The sequence below is a fragment of the Macrotis lagotis genome, chromosome 4 (genome assembly GCF_037893015.1).
Source record: "Macrotis lagotis isolate mMagLag1 chromosome 4, bilby.v1.9.chrom.fasta, whole genome shotgun sequence".
NCBI classification, from domain to species: Eukaryota; Metazoa; Chordata; class Mammalia; order Peramelemorphia; family Peramelidae; genus Macrotis; species Macrotis lagotis.
In genome coordinates this window covers 149661051-149679982 of record NC_133661.1, presented here as the reverse complement: position 1 = coordinate 149679982, position 18932 = coordinate 149661051, and the positions used below count along the sequence as shown (strand labels likewise).

The 18932-nt window shown below is 45.3% G+C and overlaps 1 protein-coding gene across 5 annotated transcripts in view; it reads right to left on the bottom strand.

Moving 5' to 3' along the window:
* TLN2 (talin 2) overlaps nt 1–17125 on the bottom strand; it is a 575338-nt gene extending 558213 nt beyond the window's left edge. For 4 of the 5 annotated variants that reach the window (XM_074234301.1, XM_074234300.1, XM_074234295.1 and 1 more), the window contains exon 1: nt 17041–17125. The gene's annotated coding sequence lies outside the window, so the exon portion shown is untranslated. Of the gene's footprint in view, nt 1–15487; nt 15550–17040 lie in introns of those variants that run through there. The other variant, XM_074234297.1, reaches the window with a different exon arrangement.
* Between the last annotated feature and the right edge of the window lie 1807 nt (nt 17126–18932).

Here is an 18932-nt window from a genome sequence, read left to right as displayed (position 1 = left end):
AGTGGTTTGCCATTTCCTTCTCTAGCTCATTATAAGGAACTGCAAATATGATTAAATGACTTGCCTAGAGTCACACAGCAAGCTCTAAAGCTGGATTTGAATACATGAAAATGACTCTATCTGATTTCAAATGGAGAGACAAATATGATAGAAACAGATGGAAAGAAATGATAGACTGTACAAATAGATTAAAGGATGGATAGATTGGAGAACAGACAGATGGATGGCTAGATGAAAGACAAAATTTATTAAGTGAACACTATCATTGTGCTAAATTCAGGGAATACAAATAAAATCAAAGAAAGCCTTGCTCTCACTAGAAGGAAAAACTTCCTAAAATTAAAAAGCATCCAAATGTGATACAGGCTGTCTTCAATAGTCATTGATTCCCTAATGACTCTCTGGAGCAGTACCATACAAAGGATTCCTGTATATTGTGTAGGATAGGCTAGATATTCTCTGAATTCTAATATTCTGTGCTCTCCTAAAATCCCTTCCAGTTCTAAAATCTATAGGGTTTTTCCAAACCCTGTTCAACAAGGCCAGATTTTTCCTACAATGGAAACTGAAGTTAACTAAAGAATCAAACAGAACTTTGGGATTTTTTTCTTTTTTCTTAATAGCATTTTTTTCCAATTACATGTAAAGACAGTTTGTAGTTTGCAACATACATTTTTTAAAGATTTTGAGTTCCGAATTTTTCTCACTCCCTCCCTTCCTTCCCCAACACAGCAATCTAATATAGATTATATATGTACAACCATATCAAAAATATCTCTATATTAGTCATGTTGTGAAAGAAGAATCAGGCCAAAAGGAAAAAAACCACAAGAAAGAAAAAGAACTTAAGTGAAAATAATATGCTTTGATCTGTATTCAGACTCCATAGTTCTTTATCTGGATGTGGATGACATTTTTCACCACAAGTCTTTTAGAATTGTCTTTGATCTTCATTTTGCTGAGAAGAGCTGAGACTAACATAGTTGATTGTCACATAAGGTGGCTGTTCCTCAGAACAATGTCCTCCTGAAAATTTCAGGATTTTTTCCCTAAAAATTTTTATCAGAACAGGCAGATATGCAGAATTCTACCATGTGTACTTAATGAGGGCCCCCATCTCACTTTTGCCTGAAGAACCAATATCTGCAAATCACTAACAAGCCTTCTTACTCCTTGTCCACATTAGCTTCTATAGCACAGGATAATGATGATATTTGTCCCATCATTCTCAAAGAAGACTATGACATGCATGTGAACTGAACTGGAGTGAAGGGGTGCTGTACTAAGTCACCAGCTTCACTTTTTTCCTCTAGAGTCATCTGGGTCCAATAGCTAAATATGGATCAGGATGACTAGAAATGTCCCTGGATGTGAGGCAATAATTATTAGGTCACACAGCTAGTAAGTGTCCAGTATCTGAGGCCAAATTTGAACTCAGGTCCTCCTGATTCTGGGACTGGTCCTCTATCTACCTCATCACCTAGCTACTCTGATGTAAGATAAAACACACACTTCTCTGATATCCAAACTCTATAAAATCTGAGCCCCTGGGACAGCTAGGTTGTGTAGTGGATAAAGCATCAGCCTTGGAGCCAGGAGTACCTGGGTTCAAATCCAGTCTCAGACACTTAATAATTACCTAGCTGTTTGGCCTTGGGCAAGCCACTTAACCCCATTTGCCTTGCAAAAACCTAAAAAAAAAAAAAAATCTGAGCCCTTCCTACCATTCTTGTTTACATATTACTCCCATTCAGTTATTCTACATTTTGGCCATACCTGTTAATTAGCTATACCTTACACATTTCCTATGTAAAACACTCTATCACCCATCTCTTGGCTTTTGCACTAGCTATTGCTCATGCATAGTATAAGTCTTTAAGTCCTGGTTCCCTAAAGACTAAGTTCAAGTCATTATAAGAACACTTTCTGTTCCCCCCACTGCTATTGTAAGTGACCCTGTTGACTGGTTAGTACTTATTTTCTGCAAACTTCTATGTGTACATGTTGTCTTATAAATTAAGACCTCTTCCCTAGATTCCCCATTTTCCCCCCTTACTTATGACATATATTTATTAATCTAATATATCTCAACTTGCAAAAGAGTTACTGACATGTGTTTAAAACACTATTTAAAACACTTGCTATACTGGAAGGATTTGCATGAACTGCTGTTGAGGGAACAAGAAGAACAAAGAACACCCTAACAGCAGCAACATGGGGGGTGATGGTCAACCTTAATGGACTTGCTCATTCCATCAGTGCAACAATCAGGGACAATTTGGGGCTGTCTGCAATGGAGAATACCATCTGTATACAGAGAAAGAATTGTGGAGTTTGAACAAAGACCAAAGACTATGACCTTTCATTTAAAAAAAAACACTCTATCTTATTATGTAATTTTGCTATCTCTTAAACTTTATGTTTCTTCCTTAAGAATATTTCTCTCATCACATTCAACTTAGATCACTGCACACCATGGAAACAATGTAAAGACTAACAGACTGCCTTCTGTGGGGGGGTGGAGAAAGAGAAGCAAGATTAGGGGGGGGGAAATTGAAAAATTCAAAATAAATAAAAACTTTCTTAAAAAAAAACACACTCTTTGACCTCACAGTCTCCTGTGGAGGAACCCTGGCCAGCTGATCTGGCCAAAATTTAATCAGCAATCCACATGGTCTTCTCTTAAAACTCTAACTTTTCTATCCCTTTCTTAATATGCTGTAAATTCCTTTAATAAATCTCTATTTTATTTCCAAAATCTGCATTCCCGAGTCTGAGTCGGGATTACTCACAAGGTGGAATTGAACCCAAGAAACAAATCAGCAGCTACATTTTGGTGACCATGAAGGGATTCTCTTTGCCCAGACTGGGAAGCTGGATCAAGACCCATTGATTGGCGAGCTCTATAGGATTCAAGCAACAGGTCTACAGCTAGTGACCTCGGTTGAACATCAGACTCAACAGCTAGTGACCTCAGCTGAACATCAGTCTCTATCTGATTCCGATCGCCAATACCCCTTAGATGTCACCTCAATCAAGTTTCATCTGCAGAATATTGCCTCTCCAAATGGACCCCTAAAAGGTTAGGTTAGGTTAGGCAGGGAAACTGCTCTGCCCCTTCTCAGCTTTAAAGAAGTTTTAGAAGATGGAGTTTCATTCCCAATCCCCCAGAAGATCTGTGTCCTTAATAATTTGAAGGCAGGATATGATGCAGAGAAACACGGGCATAGGGGGTGACAAGATCAGTTGGAGGCAAACTTTGTAAATCTTTTGTTTGCATTGTAAAGGGAATCTTCCTTCCTTTACCATCTAATTTAGGCCACACCTGAGGACCTGAGCTTCAACCTGATTTGGGTTACATTGTTTTTGGTGGCAGCCAGGGAACATAGGTCCTGGAAGACCACCCAAAAGAGACCCCTCCCCAAAAGGCAAAATCCCCAATGAGGGACTTGGGTCATGCCCAGATCACCACCCCCTCCCATGGACTTTGGGAGAGAATTTAAGGGAGGTCTGAGGGGGGAGGCAGCCTCTTTAACCTTTCAGTCTCCTGCAGAACCCTGGCCAGCTGGTCTGGCCAAAATTCAACCAGCAATCCACAATTCTCTTAAAACTCTTTCTAACTTTTCTATCCCTTTCTTAATACGCTGTAGCTTCCTTTACTACATCTCTATTTTCTCCCCCCCCCCCAAAAAAAAAGAACACTTGCAATAAAGGTACCACCACAGGGCTTCAAGAGCTGGGAGAACAAGGCATACAAATCAAAGTGCTCTTACCAAGAGATAGTTTCAAGCCCTGGGCAATTACTGGACAGTAACAGCTACAAAGACATCAGTAAGAGATACCAAGAGATTTACCCTTTCCTATAAACTTGCCAAAAACCTCACCTCCCTTGGATAGCACTCTCAAATACTTTCATTTTTTCTGTCACAAGAAATAAAATCCAGAGTCAGTTTTCTACTGTTCTCCAACCTGTCAGGCAGCTGGACGAATCCTTACTCTGCACACTGGAATAACTCTACTATATACAAATAGCCAAAAATATGAAAATTTCTTCAGGTAGAGAACTCGTTTTAAAAAGTGACTGCTGTTTCAACTAATTCTAGTCATAAACAAGATAGAATTTACTGGAAACAAGCCAGGGAATTAAATTCAAGAGTGTAGTGGTTTTTAAAAGGAAATTTTTAAAACCCTGCTATGTGCATTTAAAAAGCAATTTTACAGACTGTCCCTCCCTAATAGAAACAGAAGTGGAAGAGGGAGAGGAGTAAATTCAGTTAAGCAAAGGGCTGTACTGTCATTAGAATGTCTGACGTTACAGATCAAGCCCTGAATCTCCAATGTGAGGAGATGACATCAGGTTTTTTTTTCCCCAGAAGGGTCACAGTTCCCTGCTATTTCATCCACTTTCCACACTCCCTGATTTTTTTTTCCATACTACCATTTTTGCCAGCTTCCTTCAGAAACCTTATTTGTTTTCTATACTACTTGTGGAAATCAAAATAGGACAGGGATGGTATAGTAGAAGAAATATCATAGTAAGAGGTTGAAAAACTTGGATTCCAATCCCAATAGCTATTTGTCATTGGGTAAGTCCTTAACTTTTCTGTCTTGTTAATCATTTGGTCTAAATGGTCCCTAAGATCCTTTCTGTCGCTATGATCCCTGACCTTGGCCCCTAGGCTTGGAAGAGGAACAGGCCAATTGAGAGATTTGAGAAATAAATGAAAAATAACTGCTATGACAGGAAAAAAATTAAATAGGAAATTTCATGGTTTAATTTGAATGCTAAGAGACTTTAAAAGTCAGTTTGCCCAACTCCACATTTATAGATGAGGACAATGAACCTAAAAAGAGATAAGATGATTATTACATACTTTTTCCCCCATCTAAGCCTGTGATTTTATCAGTGCAGGAGAAATCCCACTGTAGGAACTCCCTTTATAAATATAGAAAGTCAACCCATCTATAACTTATGAGACCCAAATCTTTTATCTCCAATTATCTCTACAACCTCCTGAATTACCAGCTACTGGTTGGACATCTTTAGCTAGATCTTACCTAGCTACTCAAAACCCACCTCTCCAAAACTAAAGTCATCTTCTTCCACTGAAACCTGCCCCCTCCTCCTAACTTACTTCTTCCTATACATGTTGCTTCCCCCTATAGAATGTAAGCTTCTTAATAGCAAGGGAATATTTACATCCCTAATATACAGCAATTAATAAGTGATTGATTGAGTCACCATCCCTCCCAATCATCCAAACTCCAAATTTCAGAATCAACCTTATATTCTTCCCTCTCGACTAAATCCAGTTGCCTAATTCTATTAATTCTACATTCACACCATTTCTCACATTTATTCCCTCCTCTCCATTACACTGTCATCAACCTTGCTGAGGTCTTTATCTCCTCAACATTTTTAAGTTGTCTAATTCATTTTCCTTCCTTCATTTTCTTTTATGAAGCCTTCACATGGGTGCCAAACCAGTTCAATTCATAAACTAGACCCTAATTCTCATATCCCTTCCTACCTTGTTCTAGCTCCAAGCACAGATTGATAAAACTCCACTCTGGATCATTCCCATCATCTGCCTCCTTTACTCCTACTCACTTGCTACTGAAAGGAATTGAATAAAGTTATAAAACTGTAGAATAGGTACACTAGAAATTTATATTATTCAATTTCAAATGGCCCTTTATTGTAGAAGACTATTTATTCTTCTAATTCATAACCCTTTCGGTGCGCCATTCATAATGGTTGATCCAATTTTCTTTTCTTTCCTCAAGCTTCCCAATAATACCCCTCTTCCCACCATCTCAGCAGAGAGCCTTGCCTTATATATATATATATATATATATGTATATGTAAAATTGAAGGGAATATCTTCTATATCCTCATATCACACTCACTTAAACTCATTCCCCAATCCCTCTTCCTAATTCAGGGATAAAAAGAAACAGTTCTTTTCCTTAACAAGGTTTCTCCTTCTATATGCATTCTTGATCTTAACCCAGCAGATTGCCCCTACTATCATCCCTGCTTCCTCTCCAATCTTTAGTCTTTATAGATCTATGAGCTCCTTCCTATATCCTTACCAAAACAAAACAAAAAAAAACCTTCATTAGATTTTATTATCTCCACTATAACCCATTATTCCTCCTTCCCTTCTCAGCTAAACTCCTTGAGGCAAAAAATTCAACACTTAATGCCTCATTTTACCAGCTTTCTTTCTCTTCTAAACTCTGCAATCTGCTTTTTAACCTCAAAAATTCATCAGAAACTGCTGTCTCCCTAAAGTTACCAGTCTTGTCTTTTCATCATCTTTCATGACTTCTCCATAATACTTGTCACTGATGACTACTACCATTTCTACCTCCTGGATATTTTCTTCTCTCTGAGATTCCTGACACTGGGTTTTCCTGACACTATTCTTTCTTAGTTCTTGCAATTGTCTTATTACCCCTTTTCGGTTTCCTTTGCTGGATCTTCATCAAGTTCATACCCATAAACAGCAGGTGACTCTGTCTTAAGAGCCCTTCTCTTTCTTTTTTCCTTAATACTCTTATTTGTGATCTAATCAATTCTGATTTGTCCAATTTCCATCTCCATGCAGATGTCTCCCAGATATATATCTCCTTCCATGAGTTATAGGCATACATTAACAACTGTTTATTGAACATTTCAAACTGATGTTATATAGACATCTCAAATTCACCATGTCTAAAACAGAACTCATTATCTTTTCTCCCCCAAACCCATCCCTATTCTCAATTTCCTTATTACTGCCCTGTTCATATCATTCGCACTTCTTCATTTTTGCTCGTTTTCCTTTATCCATACAGCCAATTCTGTTCATTTCTACCCTTACATTACTTGCATAGGTGTCCTCTCCACACAGCCACCGCCCTATTTTTGAAACCCTCATCAGCTCTCACTCGGACTATTGGCACTAACCTTCTAATTATTCTCCTCATTTCAAAGCTCTCCCCTCTCCATGTCATCTAGCATCACACAATTACCAAAATAATTTTCCCATTGATCAGGTCTGATCATGTCAATCCCCCTACTCAATAAAATGAATCACTGGATTCCCTATTTCATTTAGGATCAAATATAAATGCTTATTTTTTGCATTTACAATTTGGTTTTCTTCTGCTTCTAGGATAATAGTTAGCATTTATATAGTGCTTTAAGGTTGATAGAGTGTTGAGCCTGGAGTCAGAAGAATCATTTTCCTGAGTTCAAAGTAAGACCTTGAGCAAGTCACTTAACCCTGTTTAGCTCAGTTTCCTCATCTGTAAAATGAGCTGGAGAAGGAAACAGAAAACCACTGCAGGATCTCTGCCAAGAAAACCCCAAAATGGGGTCACAAAGAGTTAAACATGCCTGAAAATGACTAAACAAGTTTACAAAAAGCTATAGATAGGGACGGCTAGGTGGCTAGTGGATAGAGCACCAGCCCTGGAGCCAGGAGTACCTGGGTTCAAATCCGGTCTCAGACACTTAATAATTACCTAGCTGTGTAGCCTTGGGCAAGCCACTTAATACCATTTGCCTTGCAAAAACCTAAAAAAAAAAAAAAAAGCTGTAGGTCTCCTTTGATCCCAACAACTCTGTGACAAAGGTACTATTATCCCCAATTTATATATATATATATATATGTGTATATATATACATATATATATATAAATGCCTGAGGCAAGATTCAAAGTTCCAAATGCAACACTTGTTTGTCCAGCACCTTAGCTTTCTTTGATAATAATCGCTAGCATTTATACAGTAATTTAAGGTTTTTCAAAGTGTTTGGGAAATATCTCATTTGATCCTCATAACCAGCCTGGAAGGTGGGTGCTACTATCCCTATTTTACAGATGATGAAGTAGAAACAGACAGAAGTTAAAACACTTGTCTAGGATTACATAGCTAAGAAGAGTCTGAAGCCAAATTTGAACTTAGGTCTTCCTCAGCCCAAGTTCAATGCTTTATGCCACTTAGCAAACGCCCTCACCTACTATGTAGCTGGCACCCAACCTATCTCTAATTCACAATACTTCCTGGCACCAGTCTATATTTCAGCTGAAATGTGGCTTACTAGTTGATACTTTATTTCATTTTGAATTCCTCTACCCATTCATTCATACCCTATACTAGGAATGCACTCCTTCCTCATGGCAAACTATTAAAATCTCTCTTTCTCTCTCTTCATTTAAGGTCTTATTTACCTTCAACATGAAAGTCTTCTAGTCAAATCTAGTGATTCCACTTCAGATTTTCTTAGAACAATTTGTTTGGATCTTTCCATTGCCCCCATCATATTCTACCTTGTATTATAATTATTTGAAAAATTGTTCCATTCCTCTATTAGTAGCTGAGTCCTTGAGGGCAGTGAATTATACTGCAATGACTATATTGGTTCAGATCCCAGGTCTACTGTGTTTGACCTAGGTAATCCTAAAATATCAGGTCTCAGTTTCCTCTTCTGTAAAATGTGAAGGTTGGGCTAGATGATCTTTGTGGGTCCCTGCCAGCCCTAAATCTCATTGATTCCATCACTATGTTGTTGTTTTATTTTTATTTTACATGCATTATAATCTTATACAGTGACCTGAAAATAATAGGTGTCAAAGAGTTTGTTGATATGCTCAAAGGGCAACATGTGCATACCCTTTGATCCAGCAATACCCCAAAGAGATGATGAAAAAGGGTAGAAACATCACTTGTTCAAAAATATTCATAGCAGTCCTGTCTGTGGTGGCAAAGAATTGGAAATCAAGTAAATGTCCTTCAATTGGGGAATGGCTTAGCAAACTCGGGTATATGTATGTCATGGAACACTATTATTCTATTAGAAACCAGGAGGGATGAGAATTCAGGGAAGCCTGGAGGGATCTGCATGAACTGATGATGAGTGAGATGACCAGAAAAACACTGTATATCCTAACAGCAACATGGGGGTGATGATCAACCCTGATGGACTTGCTCATTCCATCCATGCCACAATCAGGGACAATTGGGGCTGCCTGCAATGGAGAATACCATCTTTATCCAGAGAAACAACTGTAGAGGTTGACCAAGGACTACTACCTTAAATTTAGGGGGAAAAACTGATACCTTATTGTCTGATCTTGCTATATCTCTTATACTTCACGTTTCTTCCTTAAGGATATGATTTCTCTCCTATCACATTCAATTTGGATCAATGTATACCATGGAAACAATGTAAAGACTGACAAATTGCCTTCTGTGGGGGGTGGGGGGAGGGAACTAAGGTTAGGGGAAAAATTGTAAAATTCAAAATAAAAATCTTCAATAAAAAAAAGTTTGTTGAGCTGAATTTACTCAGTGGCAAATCCCTTGATTTCTCTGAGTCTGTTTCTAAGACAAAATGACAACACTTGCACTATCTACCTTACAAAGAGTGTTTCTGAAAAGAAGGCACTTAGTAAGCAGTAAAGTACTAAAAAAAAAAAGTGAACTATTATTATTATTCAAGAACAAAAAGTTCTTTTTAAATGTACATGCCAAACCAAGCCATCTCTCCAAAAGAATGCAAGACCAGGTTCCCTTAAATAGGGCCTAGAGGAAGATAAGTAATAGGTTTTGAACCCATAGGTAGCACTTCAAGGTAAATGAGAAAATTAAGCCTCTTATGTTGGCCTCAGTATAAACTGTCAGACATTGTAATAATCTAGGCTTTCCCTAGAAGCGTTAACCTGAATGACCTCGGGCCACACTTTAGAAGGTATTCTCATTTAAATCAACATACATAGACACCAGTGTCAAGTAATTAAATGATGAGCCCTAAAGCAGTGAAAACAGGGAGGGAGGGAAGAGGATTTTAATTTAACACATAAGAGCTTAGTGGTCCTTTGTTCAGAATTCTCAGGGAAAAACAATTCAGGAAAAGCATCTTAGCATTTTTTTAACTGGTGTGCAGATTTAAACAACATTCCATGAAGAGAAGCAAAAATTTTCCTTCTGTTTTCCTGAGTGGACACAGGGATTGAGCAGTCTCTATCACTGACCTACACACCACAACTAACACCACAGGGATAGCAACAGTCTAGTATTTCTTCTGTCCTTTGAGAAAAAAGCAGGAAAGGTAACCATCAGAGAATAAGCCTGGTTGATCAACTGATCATCAAGTATTTCCTGAATGCTAATTATGTGCTCAGAATTCGACAAGACACTGAGAAAAATAAAAGATTATAAAATTACAGTATCCTTAAAGAGATCATTTAGTCTAATCCCTTTGTGGTACAGGTGGGAAGAAAGGTGGAGCAACAGATGACCCAATGCTGAGTATTTAGAGGGTGCAGAAAGCAAAAGATACATTCAAGTTCTCCTAAACAAAGAACTGAAGTCAAGAATTTAAAAGTAACTGGGAATGGGGCGGTGACTCAGATGGGATGCTGGAGTTACCAGCTAAACAGACATTGGAGCAACTTAATAAATGCTCTTTTGATGCTGGGGGAAGAAGACATACCCGCCGCCAAGGCCAACTGAAGACTAATACTGGAGGGAGTAAAAAAAAAAAAAAAAAAAAGACAGAAAGTAGGCTGTGAGGTACAGTGAAAGGAGGCTTAGATTTGGAGTCAGACAACAAGTTCAAACCCTAAGTCAACCACTTCATACTTTTGAGACTTGGGGTAAGTTACTTAATTTTTCCACAACTCACGGAGTCCCTTTCACCTCTGAATTTTTGATTCTATGTTCTGGGAATGAATTGAAGCTATTATATCTTTACTATTACTATCTTCAATGCAAGTAGCTAAACCATAAGTGACCAGCAATCAGGTTTTTCTAGCAGTTAACCTTTACACCAAGGGAAATTACTTTACCAGTTATTTCAATCAACATATACACAAAGAAAAGACTGGGCTCCAAGAAAGAAGCTCACTAGAAGACTTCCTACAAATAATCATATAGAGAAATAAGGGCTCCAAAAAATCCAGCCTTCTCTCCCTGCTTTTTGAGCATTATCTCTGGGTGTTGTCAGTACATTATATTCTGAGGACAAAGAAGTGACAATCAAGTTTTATCCTTTAACTTTCTCTGTATTGTGGGTTTTCTGCTCAGGATATGACAAATTGAGAAAAGCTGGTGGTACATACATTCCTCAGATCTTAACTTTTTCCAAACTTTTCTGGCAACCATTTTCCATTCCAGGAGGAATTAATATTTACTTGATTTAGACACAGAAAGGAGTACCATCTCTGGGAACTAAAATCATGGAATTTGTTTTTTGTCTTCCTACAGAAAAGCTTGTTGAAATGGAGCTGGAACCTCAGAGACTATTCACTTCTTGGGGATATATAGCCAAAACACTAAATCTGATTGAAATTAAACTATTAAGAGGAGGTAAACAAAACCACAGAATTGACAACAACTCTGAAAATCTACTAAGCAATGAATGATGAACCAGAATCCAAGTCTGGGCATCCCATAAATAAAGGCTCTCACAAACAAAACAGAAGGAAGCAGATGAGTTTTCAGGTCCCTTAATAGCTCTGTATTCAGTGTGGCCTGTCCCTTCTCAACCAACTAGTACTAAACTGAAAGGCCAATGGTTATTTAAAATGAGTTTAAACTATATTAGTGTAGGAGAGATACACCCTAAATCTCTTTTGGTCAAGTTGGGTTGCTGCTGTTTTTTTAATAACTTCTCTGTCTTTTGAAATCTTTTGCAGTTTTTTAAAATGGAAAAGTTACTGATGGATCTCAAATTCCTCAACCATGTTTTATCTTTAGGCAAAACATCTGGTTATACCCTCTATTTATTCTAATTATTTTAAATGGTTTGAATTAGTTTATGTTTTGACTAGTTTTCCCTAGTTCCCTTATTAGATATAAAACTAATAGGATTAGAAAGTTCTAGAGGAAAGTACCATAATTAAAAAGGAACCAGCTGGATAAGTTAGGCTATAATTCTATGTTTACTACAGCTTCCGTCCTGTCTGGAAAATTGCTATGCCCAATAAAAAATTAGCTTAAAAAAACCTTACTGCTTTTTTCTCCTCTTCCTCTAAGGGACAAACACCCAAAATTTTTCCAAAAACATCATGCTACAAGACTTCTGGAAGGATTATCACAGGTCACAAAGTCCTAGATTATTTCCTAATACTTTTTGACAAAGAAAAATAAACCCAAAACATTAACTCCTGAGTTTTTTTCTTTCTTTCTTTCTTTCTTTCTTTCTTTCTTTCTTTCTTTTTTTAAGGATTTTTGCAAGGCAAATGGGGTTAAGTGGTTTGCCCAAGGCCACACAGCCAGGTAATTATTAAGTGTCTGAGACCGGATTTGAACCCAGGTACTCCTGGCTCCAGGGCTGGTGCTCTATCCACTGCGCCACCTAGCTGCCCCAAGTCTTGAGTTTCTTAATATGTAAAGAACAATTTTCAAATTTTTTGAAGTCACAGCTTACTCAAGCTGTAAGACTGTATTACAAATATGTAAAGTTAATATAAAAAAATTTGGTATATTTCACAGTCAAATATGAATGCTAAAAAGCTTCAAGATAGGAACTATTCAAGAAGTAAGGCTGAATATGAATTATGCTTCTGAGGTGAGGCAGGAGTTAGTCCTACCTCTGACAATAGATGTGTGGCCATGGGAAAGTCATTTGTCCTTTCTGAGTCTCAGTTTCTTCATCTGTAATAGGACAACAGTCCCAATAGCACATATCTCAAAGGGTTGTTATGGAGAATACTAAGGAAAATTTAAGCAAAATGAAAACTTTAAAGCACTATATAATTATCAATTACTGTTATAATAACGTTTTCATTTGAATGTGGTCCAAATCTTAGTTACAGTGAAAAAATGATTATAATATAATTTACACCTGTGATAGGAAAATTTCTATTGCTTGTTTTCTGATGTAGTCTCTGGGAATGGTATAGTCCCTAGGAACAACTTGAAGAGAATGTACTTGGAAAAGAAAGAAATTAAATTTATTGGGGATGGGGATGCAGGGAGTGGGGGAGTGAGAGAGTGCTCAGAAACTTGAAATATGTGTGGGGAGAAAAAAATTCTCTATACTAATAGAATAATTTCTCCAAAAAGATCTAAATTCATTTCTAAAATAACTCCATGAAATGAAAAAGATTTCCCTAGATATAATTTGAAAAATCTCAGAAGAAAAAAATTCAAAGCTCATCTCTTAACCACCAAACAACAGAGAAGACCCAATGTAACCAAAGTCTGTAATTCTGTTTTGTAATAACTTCTTCATAAAGGGTCACTTCTTTCTTCCAAGTCAGAACAAACAATTTCAACTTTCAAAATAAGGGCTAAATTTTCACTGAAAATTTCACTGATGAGGGTCTGTAAAAGATAAGGTGGTAAGTTGGTCATTCAGCCCAGGTACAATTAAGCAGTCTAAAGTTTCAGAGTTCCAAGTGTCTCCATAACTGGCAAGATTTAAAAAGATGGAATCTTTCATCACCATATTAGATTTGCTTCAAAGCTAGTCTGTGCTAGATAAAGAGAAACACAAACCAGGAAAGACTTCAGATAGCAATGCTTATATGTTCTAGCTCAGAAGGAAAAAGATGCAAAGGGGTAGGAGAGAGGAGAAATTAGTATTCAGGCAAGCAATTGTCTTCTTTCCCTCCCTCAGCCCCCAAGGTTCTGCACATATGCCTATATAGGAAGTCAGATCAGCAGCTCTTCTCAAAGATGAGATTATTTTGTAAATCCAATGGTAATCAGGGTTAGGTTAGCTGGCAACTGATCAAATAAACTGAACTTTCTATACCTAATGAGCTCCAACTTGGGCAGCTTAAACCTTAACAGTACAGCACAGCTCCCAAAGGGAATTTCACTTTCTCAGGCTTTATGATGCCTGCCAGTTTGTGCAAAGAAGACCCAAAGTGCACATACAGAACTGAAAAACTATGGCAGTATTTCAACAAAAGGCAAAATAAAAAGCCTGGTGCATTCTTGCATGGAAACAACACAAAGATTTCTGCAGTTTCCACAGTCCTTCGGACTCCTCTTCCTTTCCACCAGAAAACAAAGACAAGATTTACTTTAAAAGTAAATTATCCGTCCCCTCCCCCTTTCCCAGGATAAAAATAATTTTACAATCCAACAAGTAACAAAAGTGAGAATATGCAGAGAACTACATTCTTGGAAAAGGATGCAATTCTGCAGGTCACCATGTTGGAAGGAACCCTGTCTTCTTAGGCCAGTTTCTGAAGGGCAGTTCTTGCCTGAGTGCTTCATTTCATAACCTTGTGAGGTGGTCTGTTCAAGACTGAGCATCTCCATTTTACAGAGGATAAAGACCACAGCATCAGGGGTGACACCACAAGAAGGCCACAAGCTGAATCTGGGTGAGGGGGGCTGTGCTAAGTCAGCAGCCGAACTCTCTCCTCCAGAGCCATCTGGGTCCAGTGGCTGGAGGTGAATCGGGATGACTGGAGCCGGCCGTGGAGGCCAGGGGGTCAAGGTGAAGTGATGTGCCCGAGGTCACCCGCCAGTGAGTATCAGGTGTCCGCAGGCGCCCCTTCCTCCTGACTCTAGGACCAGGGCTCTGTCCACCGGGCCACCTAGCTGCCCTACTTCTGGAAGCTGAGGCTCTGGGCATGCCAAGCGGCTGGCCCGGCTGGCCCGGCTGGTGTCACAGGGCCTTCTTCCTGGCCTGGACCTCTCCGGAATCGCCTCCCATCTGCCTGCGCCGGCTCTCCCCACTGCCTCCGGGCACCGTCCGGCAACATCTGCGGCCACTCCGGGCCCCGGGCCCTGCCACCAGAAGGCCCTCCCGGGCTGACTCTTTTTGTCCCCACGAAGACCCCGCGTCTCCCCCCAAGTGTCATGGGGGACACTCAGGCTCCCCCAGCTTCACCGGGCCAAGCCCCAACGCCGGGCCCCGCCGGTCTCCGCGTGTCCAGATGAGCTGCTGGAGGCCGGGCCACGGACGCCCCCCGGCTCCGCACGGCCCCCCGGCCCTGCACGGCCCCCCGGCCCTGCACGGCCCCCCGGCCCTGCACGGCCCCCCGGCTCCGCACGCCCCCCCCCCCCCCCCCCCCCCCGCTCTGCTCCCGCATCTCCTCCAGGGCTGGATGGGCGTGTTCCCCTGCACAGGAGCCAGGGGAGGGGAGAGGGAGGGCCCGCGGGGGGACACCGCTCCCACCTACACACACACACACACACACACACACACACACACACACACACATTGTCACATACACTGGCTCACACACACACTCACTGACACATATTCCCACACACACTCATACACACATTCTCATACACACATTCTCACACACACACTCACACTGACTGACACACACTCTCACATACAGTTTCTCACCCTCACACAAAGTTTCGGCAAACACAGCCCACTCCCTCCCCCGCGTGTAACGAAGGATCGCGGGTTTGCTGACCAGCCCCAGAAACTGTTACACACACACACACACACACACACACACACACACACACACACACACACGTGTATGGCCCCCAACCCCCACCGAGACCCACCAAAAATATGGCGCCCTCGAGTGTCTTTCACTGAGTCCCATCGAGGATCCCGAACGCGAGCCTCCAAGCCGCCTCGCTCCCACGGCCCGCGGGGCGCGAGGTGTCAGCCCGGACACAGGCGGGGCGGGGCGGCCGGGGCCGGACCCGGGGCCGGGCCGGGGGCAGCCGGAGCGGCCGGCACCCACCCCGCGCCCCCTCCCCGGACCTCCGCGCCCCCTCCCCGGACCTCCGCGCCCCGGCTCGGCGCCTCGGCGAGAGCCGAAGCCGCAAAGTGAAAGGCGGGCGAGGAAGCGGCTCCCGACCGCGGGTCCGAGGGCGCTGGAGCTCGAGCGCGGACCCGGCGCGGCCGCTCGCCGCTAGTTTGGGAAGTGGGGCCGGAGCCGGGCTGGAGGGAGTCAGAGCGGAGCCGGAGCGGGGCTGGAGGGGCCAGAACGGGGCCGGAGCGGGGCCGGAGCGGGGCTGGAGGGGCCGGAGCCGGGCTGGAGGGGCCGGAGCGGGGCCGGAGCGGGGCTGGAGGGGCCGGAGCGGGGCTGGAGCGGGGCTGGAGGGGCCGGAGCCGGGCTGGAGGGGCCAGAGCGGGGCCGGAGCGGGGCCGGAGCGGGGCTGGAGGGGCCGGAGCGGGGCCGGAGCGGGGCTGGAGGGGCCGGAGCCGGGCTGGAGGGGCCAGAGCGGGGCCGGAGCGGGGCCGGAGCGGGGCTGGAGGGGCCGGAGCGGGGCCGGAGCGGGGCTGGAGGGGCCGGAGCCGGGCTGGAGGGAGCCAGAGCGGGGCCGGAGCGGGGCTGGAGGAGCCGGAGCGGGGCCGGAGCGGGGCTGGAGGGACCGGAGCGGGGCCGGAGCGGGGCCGGAGGGGCCGGAGCGGGGCCGGAGCGGGGCTGGAGGAGCCGGAGCGGGGTCCTGGCCGGAGCGGGGCTGGAGCGGGTCTGCAGGGGCCGGAGCGGGGCCGGAGCGGGGCTGGAGGAGCCGGAGCGGGGCCGGAGCGGGGCTGCAGGGGCCGGAGCGGGGTCCGGAGCGGGGCTGGAGGGGCCGGAGCGGGGCCGGAGCGGGGCCGGAGCGGGGCCGGCTGTGCCGGAGCGGGGCTGGAGCGGGGCTGGAGCGGGGCTGCAGGGGCCGGAGCGGGGCCGGAGGGAGCCAGAGCGGGGCCGGCTGTGCCGGAGCGGGGCGCCCGAGCCGCCGCTGCGCTCTGCCCCTCCGGCCCCGGGGCCCCAGGGGGTCGCGCTCGGCGCCGGGGCAGCCCCGAGGGGGGAGCCCGGCCGCCCGCGGGCTGCGGTCCGCTCCCGAGTCCGCTCCGAAGGGAGCCGCCAGCGCCGGGCTCCGGGCCGGGGGCACCGAGCGTGCACACGCCAAGGACAGGTGCGGCGTGCCCGGCGCCGGAGCCGTCCGGCAGGACGAGGGTCCGGGCGGCCCCGGCATCACTCCCGACACGGGCAAGGGCGGGGGGGCGAGGGGCAGGGAGACGCTCCCCTCCTGGGCGAGGGGCGGGGGACACGAGGAGTCCCGCGCGGCGTGGCCGCATCCGGAGGGAGAGCGGCAGCCGGAGCAGCCGCGTGCCTTACCGGGGATGCGCTCGGGGTCTCGTGGCGGAGCGGCCGCTGCCCGTGTGTGCGGCTGGCGTGCCCCCGGGGCGCCCGCAGCCCGCTCCGCTCCCGCCGCCGCCGCCGCCGCCGCCGCCGCCGCCGGCTTCAGGCGCCGAACAACAGCCGAGGGCAGAGCGCGAGCGCGAGCGCGAGGCCGGGCAGCAGAGGCGCGCCAGCCCGGAGCCCCCCGCCGCGGGAGCGCAGGAAGCGCGTCATCACTCTGGGACGCTCGCCTCTCTTTCCCTCCTCCGTCCCAGACCGCGCCGGGGCCCCCACCCGCCGCCCGGCCCGGGCTCGGCCACCCGGCGCCCCGCCCGGCGCCGCCCGGCCCCGCCCGGCCCCCGCGGGCACGGGGGGCCCGGCTGCCCGCGGCCGGGGAGGCGGCGGCCGGACGGAGCCCAGCACGTGGCCGCGGCCCCGGCTGCAGATGCTCGGCCGCCCCGCCGGGGCTCGAGGGCTCCACGGCCCCGCGGGGCCGGGCGTCCCGCGCTCCGGGTGCGACCCTCGGGCCAGGCCCCGGGAGTCCGTCCGTCCGTCCGTCCGTCCGTCCGTGCCACCTGGAAGGCGCGGACAGCCGGCGCCGCCGCAGAGGGCTGCGGGAACCCGACGGGAGCGTGTGCGGAGGGGGCGTGGAGGGGCGTATGGGGTGTCTGGGGGGTGGATGGGGTGTGGATGGGGGTGTGGGGAGGGGGTGCTGGGCCCGGCCGGGGCGCGGAAGACCGCAGGTGGGCGCTGTTGAGCCGCCTGGCCGCTGCCGGCTGCCCATGCGGGCCTCCGGGTGAGACCTGCCCCGGGTTCAAGTGCAGCCTCAGATCCTTGACACTGACTAGCTGCGTGCCCCCCGCAGGCCGCCGAACCCCGACCCCTCGCCTCCAGGCCCATCTCCAGTCGTCCACTGGACCCAGATGGTTCTGGAGGAGAAGGTGAGGCTGGGGACTCAGCACAGCCCACCCCTCCCTCAAATCCACACCACTTGCCTGGCAGAGCATCGCCTCCTTGACGTCAGGATCCTCAAGAACATAGGACACACGTCAGCAGGGCCGCGTCAAACACGGGACACAAGGAAAGGCAAAGCAGCCTTGGAAAGCAGCCTTGGAAGGGATGAGGAGGAAATGGGGGGGGGCTTTCCTCCCCCTCCCTCTAAAAGGATGAAAAATATATTGGAGATTTTTTTTTAAGGATCTTGCAAGGCAAATGGGCTTAAGCGACTTGCCCAAGGCCACAGCTAGGTAATTATTAAGTGTATGACGTCACATTGGAACTCAGTCCTGACTCCAGGGCCAGTGTTCTATCCACTGCCGCCCCTGTATTGGAGATTTTAACGTTTTTCTCTTCACATCAATTACAACTACTACTAATAGAATACCATAAGGTATGCAAAGTACTTTACAGATGTTATCTCACTTTAGAAAACTATGGACTTTTCCCTTGAAAAACCAGAGAAGATTGTGGATTTAGCATTCTAGTCACTCTGTTCTAAAAGGATACTGGGGTAGACTTAAGTGTGAAGAAATAAAATAAACTCCTATCAGGTTAAAACTGTGCCTAGGGGTATAACACTGATGGTTGCAATCATTTGAAGAGTAAGTAGCCATTGTGAAATGACTTTCTTGCAAAAATGTCAGGTGGACATTATATAAGACTGGGTGGAATATTTTGTTTCCTAAAACGGTATTAAAGGGAGAAGAATTCTTCTCCCAATCTAATAAACCTATTTTAATTATAAGACCCAAAATTCCTAAAAGTATCAGAGTGTACTCACTGCAGAGTTCTAGCTTTAACAAAGAAAAGGCAAGGGGTAGGAACTAATTGCTTAAGCAATTCCATAAGATGCCTTAAAAGAATGGACTGTCAGCCAAAAGTCCTTAGTT